Raw genomic sequence first — 14,286 nt, forward strand, 5'->3', positions numbered from 1 at the left:
ATGTGAACCAGCAACTACGCTTTCCTTAGAACGCGACTCAAGCAGGTCCCCAAGTAGGTACCAAGGCACTGCTGCATTCTGTTCCCTGACATTGCTCTGATGACGGTTAATGCAGATAGTTTCGACTATGAAATACAAAACGTATTGCAGGTTAGTTCCTAGGATAGTAACATTAAATTTGCGTTGTAGACGGCTCATGAACATGACCACTATCCATATTACTCATCAATATAAAAAGACAATATTATGGGAATTTAGCAGGATTACTCAACATGAATTCTGAAATTGGGTGACTGACAGCACAGGTGTTAAACGTCGTCAAGAGTATACGAGGTCCTAATCGCAATAAGGAATATGAAGATCGTCCTCGACAGCTCGCAACTTTCACATTGCTATCTCCACCCTACTCCAGACAGCCCTCGGTGGAGTTCCACTACGTTACAGATGTAATGGAAGGCCTTCAAACAGACAACAGACCACATACTGAAAAATACAAGCGAATTCTCTTGCAGCGTAAGCTTATTGTAACTAATCTAAAAATTATTGGAGCGGAACATTGTCCTATTCAAGAAAAGTAAAATGTTACACACTGTTGACCTCAAACGGACATTATCTATGTCCTGTCTTGTGTCCTACTCATCTATAATATCAAGTGTACTATCAAAATGATAATATATAATGGATGATAATGTAATGCATTAATACCAGATGGTGGGTTCACAACAGTATTGATGCGAAAATAAAACAGAAGTTCGAAAAAGTGCAGTTGTGCATTTTCGTACGTTTTCACCTCGAGATGTACAGTCATGCTCAAAAGTATCCGAACGACCTGAATTGCATTTCGCCTGATTCACATGCAACCGGCATAACGCAGCTGTCTAGCAGGTCCTCTAATCGCTCCTTGGTACAGTCGTTTGACTATTGAAAATGGTTCCAACAAGTCACCACTAAAAAACACTGCTCTGTATCGCAATAAGTCAAGATGTAAAGTAATACCACGATACTACAAGTATCAGGGAACACTTTATCACAGATAAGACTGTCCTTAAGGCTTGTAAGCTCACATTTATTGCAATAAATGACATACCTGAAATGTTACCACTCTCATTATTACGTCAGATTGGTAATGGACGAAGTAAGTTCGTCGTATTCAAGATTTCCTCTTCAAAGTAACATACCGTACTTATTATTTAGCACAAAATGACATTAAAAATTTAAGTTATTCACGAGCAGCTAGTTGAGAATATGTATGAACTTCAAATGACACGACGAACCGTCTTGTTCCGCATATGGATTCAAACCCAGCTCATGCAGACTAAGCAAAGATTTCGTGACTGACGGAAACTAACAGTCATTCCTGATTAGGCATACAGAGAGTGATATAACTCGATTTTAGACAGTATCAGTTAGCAAATATAAACTTTAAATTGCATAACGCAAACATTTTTAACAGACGCGAATTCCTACCCAGCATCTATTTATTGTCCCTGTTAACGAACTACGAGAGATGTTAAATATTGCTTCTTCACAAGTAACTTACTTGAAATGCCCTGAGGTAAAGCTTTGTGTTGGACACGGATTCGAACCCAGATACCAATTGGATTGTTATCGAAGCACAGTCAAATGTGAAATAACGGATGTTCACGGCAGTAGCTAGATGTTTTACCTGAAATTACGAGACGAAACATTAATTTTTTCCGTCCCAGGACTCCAAGCCGGCACCTATCGCTGTTATATTATAGAGAAAACGAACGTTAAATATGGGTTTGTTGCACCAGCAGTGATATGTGAACATGTTTGAACCAGAAATAATATGACGAAGAGTTCAGCGCTCACTGGGAATAGAGCCAGCCCCACACATATCGTTGTTGACTACACACAAAGAGACGTTAGCTAGCGAATTTTTCTCCACCAGCTGCTCAGAATAACATCTTGAACTTACAGTCATCTCGCAAATACTGTAGTTCTGTGTCTCACTGGGAGTTAAAAACGTCAGATATCGTTAGTGTTGACAACGAATGAAAATACATTAAAAATCAAAATTCTTATCCACCAGCAGATAGGTGTTCTCATGCTAGAGCTTGATAATACATAATTAAATCTTTAGTGCCGGACAAGGATTCGATCCCATTCACGCGTAATATGTGGAGATGTTGAGGAATTTGCAGTTTTGAACAAACAACAAATTGTAGCCGAGCTGTATTGTCACGAAGGGATCAAATTCCGCGTTAAGGGCGGTCTGAGTTGCATTCCCAGTTCAGAACCAATTTTATCGACATACAGAAGCTCAGGTAAAAGATGGAATAAGTGTCCTGTGACCATACTAGTATAAGAAAGGTTACTGGTGATAGAGTTTCTACATGTCGCCACTCCAGACTTTATGTGGTTCAACCTACCGTCTACTTGGTAGAGAAGGAATATCATCTTTAATGTGAATTTTCAGACCACACTGCCATTATATCTTCTTCACTTGGTGTAGCCAGGAGAGAATGCAATCTGTCTCTCCCTATCTAAAATCATTGACAGAAGTGGGAATCGAACCCAGACCATACCTATAACAACCTACCATCCGTCCAACAGACCACGAAATCCTTTTCTCTGCGACTCATTTTTCTATCGTAACGCCGTTGCGCCACACTGGATGAGAGTTCTGACACACAGGCTCCCTGTAGTAATTTGCAGCATGTTCAGTGAATTCATTTACTCGGTTGACAGAATCACCATGAACTAGCTGCCTCGGCTACCCAGTGCATACATTCGACTCTATTTTGTAATCACCGAAATAAAATCACGTAACTGCCACCTACATGGAACTGCCAACAGTGTAGGATGCAGAAGTTTAAATAGGAAGTGTTCCTTTCCACTTGAGCTATTCTATTGCGCTATCTGTTTGTAGAAAACGTCGTTCAGTCCAAAAGAAAAGCTGTAACTGTTTGTCTCTCAGAAGTCAAGACCTGGCCATATGCATAATCTCCCAGTGCTGTGGAATCCAAAAGTTCTGGAGGAGTAGTTGTCGAGCTCTGGAGCTGTTGTAGCTACGTGTCAGCTAGTAGTGTAGATAAGATGTCGCGAGTTCGAATACATTCATTGCTACATTTTTTGAAACGCAATTCTGCTGTCTGCTGAAGTTATCATTCTAATGGAACTTTGAACATAATTCCCTTCACTTCTCAACCCAAAGTAGTCGCATGTGGAGAAAGGGCTAACTACTGTGACATTTTGTTCTATTCAGGTTTAATAGACAGCAGGCAGCAGATGCATCTCGAAGATGTGTAGGGAGAGCGCATCGTGCCATAATATGTCGGAAAAGTATTTTATACATTAGCCGTCGTGTGGTAGTGAGATTTTATTCTTCTTCAAACTTTGTTTGACAGCTTTAACCCGGAACAAGTTTTCTACATGCATGTAATCAATAAACTACATTGCATTGTCAGACTGTCATAGGTAACGTCAGAGAATTCGCATATATTGTTGATGATTAATATCTCTCTCATGTTTACTATTGCTTTAACAACACTAAAGGAAACCTTACGAAAATTGTGCACTGTATTATAAGAAATGAAATAAAACTAACCACGATAACCTTACGACGAAAGTCTGTTTTAATAAAACCGAGTATCTGTATACAAGCGTGCCTCTATCGACACGAATAAGTAAAATACTACTCACTTAGATTTTGATTGGGTCTGTGTTTAACTGGTATGCTGTGCCATACCCAAGAGGTATGCAAATGTGGCATTTCATAAATATAGTTACGTATTCCTAGAAACCCAAAATTCGCTTGTCAGCAGTGGAAGGAGGCGTTACCTGTTGTGCAGCATTGTAAGTTTTTCAACATTGCGCTATGAGCCGAAAGTATTTTTTTCCGATTTCCTTATTGATGTTTGATCCGACTGCTTGTAGCTCTTTCACAGAAGGGATAAAAACGTTGCAGTCAGTTAAACTGGAACTGCGAACAATAAAAGACGCTTCATTACAGGTCAGCACCTTACCACATAGCTGGCAAAGAGGTATGGGTCTGAGCTTCCTCTTACGAGGGCAATACTACGTAGAACTCGTAAACCGCTATTTAAAGGTCGAGATTAGTTCCGATTTCCACCTGCAACTACTTTCCTGGGCTGAAAACCGTAAATTTACAATCTTTTGTTACACTTCAAGCGATAATAACTCAGATTATTCAGTACAAATGACACGTAAAATCAAGTGGACTTTGAGGCTTAATTCCGTGCACACCAGGAAGTAACTCGCCGATCACAGAGTTGCCAAACATACGTTGCCTTGTTGCCAAATCTCAGTTACAGTACCAGCACTAAGAAGACGAACCGATGTAATCCTACAGCGGGCTGGTAAGTGACCATAGCTGGTGTCTCCAAGTCGCGGCTGCTACGGCCAGAAATACGTAATGCATCTGATTCGCATTTCTGGAACTAGGTTTAGGGACTGGAGCGTAGTTACTAATAGTACTGAGAACTGACTGCAAACTAAGCATCATAAATCAGTAACTCTCATTGTTGTTTTTATATTTCTTTTGTAAGTGTACTCAAAACTAACAAGGGAACCTCCCCATCGCACCCCCCTCAGATTTAGTTATAAGTTGGCACAGTGGATAGGCCTTGAAAAACTGAACACAGATCAATCGAGAAAACAGGAAGAAGTTGTGCGGAACTAATAAAAAAATTAGTAAAATATACAAACTGAGTAGCCCATGCGAAGATAGGCAACATCAAGGACAAAGGCATTTTGGGAGCGGCGTGGTCCCGTGGTTAGCAAAAGCAGCTACTGAACGAGAGGTCCTGGGTTCAAGTCTTCCCTCCAGTGAAAAGTTTAATTTTTTATTTTCAGCTTATGTGACAAACTCATATGTTTTCATCACTTTTTTGGGATTGTTTATCACATCCAGAAGAAAACCTAAATCGGGCAAGGTAGAAGAATCTTTTTACCCATTCGCCAAGTGTACAAGTTAGGTAGGTCGACAACATATTCCTGTCATGTGACGCACATGCCGTCACCAGTGTTGTATAGAATATATGAGATGTGTTTCCCTGTGGAGGGATCGGTTGATCTATGACCTTGCGATCAAATGTTTTCGGTTCCCATTGGAGAGGCACGTCCTTTCGTCTACTAATCGCACGGTTTTGCGGTGCGGTCGCAAAACACACACACTGAACTTATTACAGTGAACAGAGACGTCAATAAACGAACGGACAGATAATAACTTTGCGAAAATAAAGAAAGTAAAATCCTCAGCCAAGGGAAGACTTGAACCAACGACCTCTCGCTTCGCAGCTACTCACGTTAACCACGAGACCACGGCGCTCTTGTGATCATATTCTCCTTGCTGTTGCATATCTTGCGCATGAACTACTCGGTTTGTATATTTTACTAATTTTTTCATAGTTCCACACAACTTCGTCCTGTTTTCTCGATTGATCTGTGTTCAGTTTTTCAAGGCCTATCCACTGTGCCAACTTATAACTAAATCTGAGGGAGGTTCGATGGGGAGGTTCCCTTGTAAGATACTCATTCACAGGCGTTTTCGTGCCTCGCCGATAGTCGAGCACAACAAACTAATAAAAATAAAAAAGAATGTGTATGTGTGTGTGTGTGTGTGTGTGTGTGTGTGTGTATGTGTGTGTGTGTGTGTGTGTGTGTGAGAGAGAGAGAGAGAGAGAGAGAGAGAGAGAGATGGAGAGAGAGAACGGGTGAGAGGGGAAGAGAGAGAGAGGGAGGGAGGGAGAGAGAGAGAGATAGAGAGGGAGGGAGATGGAAAGAGAGAGAGAGAGAGGGAGGGAGAGAGAGAGGGAGAGAGAGAGAGAGGGAGAGAGAGAGAGAGAGAGAGAGAGAGAGAGAGAGAGAGAGAGAGACGGTGAGAGAGAGAGGGAGAGGGAGAGAGGGAGAGGGAGAGTGGGAGAGGGAGAGAGAGAGAGAGAGAGGGAGAGAGAGAGAGAGAGAGAGAGGGAGAGAGAGACAGAGAGAGAGAGAGAGAAAGATAGAGGGAGAAATAAAAAAGAAATGAGAGAGAGTGTAAAAAATTGTTGTAAAGAAATTGAATCATGGTATTTAAAGAAATCTTTCATAAAAATGACACGTTCCACATCATTACGAAATGTCGTATTCATGATCTATGGAACAAGAATTAATCTAATGTAATGTAATCTAATCTAATCACATCATATTGATAACTAAACATGAAGAGTCATGAATTACCGAAATTTTTGCCAATACCAGTAACCAAATCTAAACTTGAAAATAAAAGACGATAATTTTTGTAATAAATCGTGACTCCTATCAAGACCCTTTCGTCCCTGTTATCTAACCACGAAAGATGTCTGATATTCCTCCATTCTGAAGTAACAAAGTGTGCATGCATTTAAAGATGAAGTGCATGATGTGAAGTTCTGTGACGGAGATACGAACCCAACACGTAATCGGATTGTTAACTAAGAAAAATCAGATGTTACGTATCGGTTTTTCTTACGAGCCGCTGGATGTCTGAATCTAAAATAAGGATACAAACTTTTGTGCCTAAGCGACAATCGGATTGCACACCTACCGTGCATCCACGAATATAGCTTAAGTATCAGTTGCTTACTCACGAACAGTAAGATGTGTGCGTGTTTGGCCAGAAATAACGACACGTGTTGCGATTGTTGGCAACACATGAACAGACATTAAAAATGCGCGTTAATTTTCACTAGCAGCGGGTGTGCACTTGATAAAGCTTGAAATGAAATTATGAATATTTTTGTACTGGAGGAGGGTTCAGTCTCACATGCTTACTTTTGGAGGAGACCTAGAGAAGATTGCAGTCTTGGGAAAAGGAACGAAATGATTGAACTATACTGTTCCGAGAGATTCAGATCCTCGAAAGAGGAGATACGAATTCGAATCACAGTCCAGTACCAAATTTTTCAACGTCTCTAGTTCAATCAAGTACAAGTAAAATATGAGCCATGTCTCTTTAAATGGCTATCGGTTCATCAAATAAAATAAAATTTTCTAATGTAAGTAAGCTTACTGGCGATTGTATTTCTGTTTACCATGACTTCCGCTATGTCATTTCCCAACGTAAACCGGCTCTGCCCAGTTGGTAATGAAGGAACGTGATGTTTAATGAGGATTCTGGATTATAACGTCTTTCTCTTGAGGTTACCAGAGGTAAAATAAATCTGTTTGTGCCTCTTAAAAGTAAATGCCTGAACCCACGCATTGCACCTGTGATAGTTCGTTCCACCACACCATTGTGGCCACATTTCCCAGCCCCAGGAGTGTGCTGTAACGGATGATGTGCTTAGCTTACAAAATTAATCACGGTGGAAAAAATGCGAGTCTATTAAATAGTCAAGTAGAAGCAAGCTTCTGACTCAGAGATTATTCTATTCTCACGTCAGCAGGATGTAAAGACTCTTCTAGGCATCATAGCCTGGATGTGAAGCCATTTTGATTTTTCACAAATTCAGCAAATTTCTTAGTTCGAGAAAATCCACTGTGAAGTGTGAAGTTACCGGATGATTCGATTATTACTGTTATTATTAATATCATTTTATTCATACCGCTGCTGGAACACAAGTGCTTGAAGATCATTTAATGCCTTTTGGTCACTACAGAAGTAGTTTCCCAAGAACAGGTTCTTTCCCTGTCTACGGAATCCTTTTCATGTTAATATCAAACATCAGCAATTACTCGTAGATTACATTAAAACTAAAGTAATTGACGAAGACGTTACTTAATGACAAAAACGCGCTGCCTTTCTTCATTTACTTGCACCTAGATATGGCTATCGAGTACTGACAAACCAAAAGGCAAGAGATCTTACTGCCTTCCGATATACGTCGCTGTCAGTTCTTCCACATGATTTGATCGAGATGACCTGTTTGAAGTTGTGTATGACAGACAATGTTTTAGAAAATCTATTGTTTCCCTTTGAAATAAAAAGAAGTATTTTCATTCTAAGCTGTCCAAGTACAAAATTTTCGCAATATTAGTTCAAATTTAATATTCGCTTCTATAATGTAGGAAAGTATTTCACAGTTGCAAAACTCGCATCATTGACCTTACACTTAGTCGCTGACCATAAATTCTAGCTCAGAGTGACACCAGTTCAAATAACCTAATGTAGCGAAGACTGTTTGCCAGTGCTCTTTCTCACCGGAGAATAGGCAATTCACTCATTTGGCTTCATAAGTACACAGTAACAGTAATTTCTGTGTGAAATTTGTCGCCGGCCGGAGTGGCCGTGGGGTTCTAGGCGCTACAGTCTGGAGCCGAGCGACCGCTACGGTCGCAGGTTCGAATCCTGCCTCGGGCATGGATGTGTGTGATGTCCTTAGCTTAGTTAGGTTTAATTAGTTCTAAGTTCTAGCCGACTGATGACCTCAGAAGTTAAGTCGCATAGTGCTCAGAGCCATTTGAACCATTTTTTAAATTTGTCAGTAAGCTTTTGCCTTTCGACCGGCGAAATGTGGCGGAGTACGGCCGGTAAACAATTCACAAACCACGATTTAGTGCCGATAAGACGATTTCTTTACACATTATCGAAGCTGAGGGAATTTAGTTTCTGCTTAAATCGTCTTAAGCAGCAACGTTCACAGATATCTCAAATAGGATAAAGCTCATTATCCAGGTACGAAGGTTGTAAAACAAACTTCCCACAGTTTGTGTCAGGTTGTTCTTTTTGTCTGATAACACTGATTAAGTATTTTGTCTAAGAGGTATCACAAGTAGTGTTCCTGTAGCTGTGGGAATCATTGGTTGAAAACGAGTTTAACACCAATGGGTACAGTTCTGTTAAATATTCAAAATTATTATCAACCTAAGCCTGAGTTCATCCACAAACTTAGGCGTATTTATAATATTGAAGCTAGACTGTGTATCCTTGTCTTCCTTCAGTGGTCATTGGAAGGCCTTTACACACACGTATACAATACTATGAATACTTCGAACGCTATGGTTAACGTTGCTCTCATAAACTACTTTTTCTTTTAAATTCTTCTGGGTCTTCAGCGTGCAATATGTGTTTTAGATACTGTCTTAGACCAAAAAATTGACCGCCGAGTCGTTCACGTAACGTGGACAATACAGTCGTGCTCCTCTCAGAATTCTATGTCTGGCAATATGCTCGATCTGGCAACATGTAGACTGCGGCACTTCCCAGAGGAAGTCTTGACTCCAGTCTTAGTACATTACTCGTGACTAAGACCGTAGTCTTGAGATAAAACGCGAGACCAGCTAATATGATATTGTAGATTCGCTTGAATTACACTCATTGCTTCAGCACCGAGAGGAAAGGGACGATAAAAATTTTGTCGATATGTGCTTTCGGTCGCCAGACGTCATATTAGCTGGTCTCGCGTTTTACCTCAAGACTACGGTGGTGTTCCAGCAGCGGTATGAAAAAAATGATAGTAATAATGACAGTAATAATCGAATTATCCGGCAACTTCACACTTCACAGTGGATTTTCTCGAACTAAGAAATTTGCTGAATTTGTGAAAAATCAGAATGGCTTCACATCCAGCCTATGATGCCTAGAACAGTCTTTACATCCTGCTGACATGATAATAGCATAATCTCTGCGTCAGAAGCTTGCTTCTAGTTAACCATTTAACAGACTCGCATTTTTTTCCACCGTGACTAATTTTGTAAACTAAGCGCATCATCCGTTACAGCACACTCCTGGGGCTGGGAAATGTGGCCACAATGGTCTGGTGGAACGAACTATCACAGGTGCAATGCGTGGGTTCAGGCATTTACTTTTAAGAGGCACAAACAGATTTATTTTACCTCTGGTAACCTCAACAGAGAGACGTTATAATCCAGAACCCTCATTAAACATCCCGTTCCTTCATTACCAATTGGGCAGAGCCGGTTTAAGTTGGGAAATGGCATAGCGGAAGTCATGGTAAACATAAATACAGTCGCCAGTAAGCTTACTTACATTAGAAAATTTTATTTTACTTGATGAACCGATAGCCATTTAAAGGGACAGGGCTCTTATTTTACTTGTGCTTGATTGAACTAGAGACGTTGAAAAATTTGGTGCTGGACTGTGATGTTCTCTAGATCTAATCCAAAGGTAAGTATGAGGGACTCAAACCTGATCGAGTACAAAAATATTCATAATTTCATTTCAAGCTTTATCAAGTGCACACCCGCTGCTAGTGAAAATTAACGCGCATTTTTAATGTCTGTTCATGTGTTGCCAACAATCGCAACACGTGTCGTTATTTCTGGTCAAACACGCACACATCTTACTGTTCGTGAGTAAGCAACTGATACTTAAGCTATATTCGTGGATGCACGGTAGGTGTGCAATCCGATTGTCGCTTAGGCACAAAAGTTTTGTATCCTTATTTTAGATTCAGACATCTAGCGGCTCGTAAGAAAAACCGATACGTAACATCTGATTTTTCTTAGTTAACAATCCGATTACGTGTTGGGTTCGTATCTCCGTCACAGAACTTCACATCATGCACTTCATCTTTAAATGCATGCACACTTTGTTACTTCAGAATGGAGGTATATCAGACATCTTTCGTGGTTAGATAACAGGGACGAAGGGGGCTTGATAGGAGTCACGATTTATTACAAAAATTATCGTCTTTTATTTTCAAGTTTAGATTTGGTTACTGGTATTGGCAAAAATTTCGGTAATTCATGACTCTTCATGTCTAGTCATCAATATGATGTGATTAGATTAGATTAGATTACAATAGATTAATTCTTGTTCCATAGATCATGAATACGACATTACGTAATGATGTGGAACGTGTCATTTTCATGAAAGATTTCTTTAAATACCATGATTCAATTTCTTTACAACAAGTTTTTACACTCTCTCTCATTCATTTTTATTTCTCTCTCTCTCTCTCTCTCTATCTCTCCTCTCTCTCTCTCTCTCTCTCTCTCTCTCTCTCTCTGTCTCTCTCTCTCTCAGACACATACACATTCTTTTTTATTTTTATTTGTTTGTTGTGCTCGACTATCGGCTAGGCACGAAAACGCCTGTGAATGAGTTTCTTAGTTTTGAGTACACTTACAAAAGAAATATAAAAACACCAGTGAGAGTTACTGAATTATGATGCTTAGTTTTCAGTCAGTTCTGAGTATTATTAGTAACTAAGCTCCAGTCCCTAAACATAATTACAGAAATACGAATCAGACGCATTACGTATTCCTGGCCGTGGCTGCCGCGACTTGGAGACACCAGCTATGGTCACTTACCAGCCCGCTGTAGGATCACATCGGTTCGTCTTCTTCGTGCTGGTACTGTAACTGAGATTTGGCAACAAGGCAACGTATGTTTGGCAACTCTGTGATCGACGAGTTACTTCCTCGTGTGCACGGAATTAAGCCTCAAAGTTCACTCGATTTTACCTGTCATTTCCATTGAATAATCTGAGTTATTATCGCTTGAAGTGTAACTAAAGATTGTAAATTTACGGTTTTCAGCCCAGGAAAGTAGTTGCAGGTGGAAATCGGAAATAATCTCGACCTTTAAATAGCGGTTTACGAGTTCTACGCAGTATTGCCCTCGTAAGAGGAAGCTCAGACCCATACCTCTTCACCAGCTCTGTGGTAACGTGCTGATCTGTGAAAATGCTTCTTTTATTGTTCGCAGTTCCAGTTTAACTGACTGCAACGTTTTTATCCCTTCTGTGAAAGAGCTACAAGCAGTCGGATCAAACATCAATAAGGAAATCGCAAAAAAATACTTTCGGCTCATAGCGCAATGTTGAAAAACGCTGCACAACAGGTAACGCCTCTTTCCACTGCCTCTCGCGGTTCTAGGCACGCATTCCGGAACCGCACGACTGCCACGGTCTCAGGTTCGAATCCTGCCTCGGGCATGGATGTGTGTGATGTCCTTAGGTTAGTTAGGTTTAAGTAGTTCTAAGTTCTAGGGGACTGATGACCTCATATGTTAAGTCCCATAGTGCTCAGAGCCATTTTTTTCCACTGCTGACAAGCGAATTTTGGGTTTCTAGGAATACATAACTATATTTATGAAATGCCACATTTGCATACTTCTTGAGTATGACACAGCATACCAGTTAAACACAGACCCAATCAAAATCTAAGTGAGTAGTATTTTACTTATTCGTGTCGATAGAGGCACGCTTGTGTACGGATACTCGGGTTTATTAAAACAGACTTTCGTCGTAAGGTTATCGTGGTTAGTTTTATTTCATTTCTTATAATACAGTGCACAATTTTCGTAAGGTTTCCTTTAGTGCTGTTAAAGCAATAGTGAACATGAGAGAGATATTAATCATCAACGATATATGCGAATTCTCTGACGTTACCTATGACAGTCTGACAATGCAATGCAGTTTATTGATTACATGCATGTAGAAAACTTGTTCTGGGTTAAAGCTGTCAAACAAAGTTTGAAGAAGAATAAAATCTCACTACCACACGACGGCTAATGTAGAAAATACTTTTCCGACATATTATGGCACGATGCGCTCTCCCTACACACCTTTGAGATGCATCTGCTGCCTGCTGTCTATTAAACCTGAATAGAACAAAATGTCACAGTAGTTAGCCCTTTCTCCACATGCGACTACTTTGGGTTGAGAAGTGAAGGGAATTATGTTCAAAGTTCCATTAGAATGATAACTTCAGCAGACAGCAGAATTGCGTTTCAAAAAATGTAACAATGAATGTATTCGAACTCGCGACATCTTATCTACACTACTAGCTGACACGTAGCTACAACAGCTCCAGAGCTCGACAACTACTCCTCCAGAACTTTTGGATTCCACAGCACTGTGAGATTATGCATATGACCAGGTCTTGACTTCTGAGAGACAAACAGTTACAGCTTTTCTTTTGGACTGAACGACGTTTTCTACAAACAGATAGCGCAATAGAATAGCTCAAGTGGAAAGGAACACTTCCTATTTAAACTTCTGCATCCTACACTGTTGGCAGTTCCATGTAGGTGGCAGTTACGTGATTTTATTTCGGTGATTACAAAATAGAGTCGAATGTATGCACTGGGTAGCCGAGGCAGCTAGTTCATGGTGATTCTGTCAACCGAGTAAATGAATTCACTGAACATGTTGCAAATTACTGCAGGGACCCTGTGTGTCAGAACTCTCATCCTGTGTGGCGCAACGGCGTTACGATAGAAAAATGAGTAGCAGAGAAAAGGACTTCGTGGTCTGTTGGACGGATGGTAGGTTGTTGTAGCTGTGGTCTGGGTTCGATTCCCACTTCTGTCAATGATTTTAGATAAGGGGGAGACAGATTCCATTCTCCCCTGGCTACACCAAGTGAAGAAGATATAATGGCAGTATGGTCTGAAAATTCACATTAAAGATGATATTCCTTCTCTACCAAGTAGACGGTAGGTTGAACCACAATAAAGTCTGGAGTGGCGACATGTAGAAACTCTATCATTAGTAACCTTTCTTATACTAGTATGGTCACAGGACACTTATTCCATCTTTTACCTGAGCTTCTGTATGTCGATAAAATTGGTTCTGAACTGGGAATGCAACTCAGACCGCCCTTAACGCGGAATTTGATCCCTTCGTGACAATACAGCTCGGCTACAATTTGTTGTTTGTTCAAAACTGCAGATTCCTCAACATCTCCACATATTACGCGTGAATGGAATCGAATCCTGGCCCGGCACTAAAGATTCAATTATGTATTATAAAGCTCTAGCATGAGAACACCTATCTGCTGGTGGATAAGAATTTTGATTTTTAATGTATTTTCATTCGTTGTCAACACTAACGATATCTGACGTTTTTAACTCCCAGTGAGACACAGAACTATTTGCGAGATGATTATAATCAAAAATGGTTCAAATGGCTCTGAGCACTATGGGACTCAACTGCTGAGGTCGTTAGTCCCCTAGAACTTAGAACTAGTTAAACATAACTAACCTAAGGACATCACAAACATCCATGCCCGAGGCAGGATTCGAACCTGCGACCATAGCGGTCTTGCGGTTCCAGACTGCAGCGCCTTTAACCGTACGGCCACTTCGGCTGGATGATGATTGTAAGTTCAAGATGTTATTCTGAGCAGCTGGTGGAGAAAAATTCGGTCGCTGACGTCTCTTTGTGTGTAGTCAACAACGATATGTGTGGGGCTCTATTCCCAGTGAGCGCTGAACTCTTCGTCATATTATTTCTAGTTCAAACACGTTCACATATCACTGCTGGTGCAACAAACCCATATTTAACGTTCGTTTTCTCTAGAATATAACAGCGATAGGTGCTGGGTTGGAGTCCTGGGAAGGAAAAAATTAATGTTTCGTCTCGTCTT

This window comes from Schistocerca piceifrons, chromosome 4 (assembly GCF_021461385.2).
Source record: "Schistocerca piceifrons isolate TAMUIC-IGC-003096 chromosome 4, iqSchPice1.1, whole genome shotgun sequence".
Classification (NCBI taxonomy): domain Eukaryota; kingdom Metazoa; phylum Arthropoda; class Insecta; order Orthoptera; family Acrididae; genus Schistocerca; species Schistocerca piceifrons.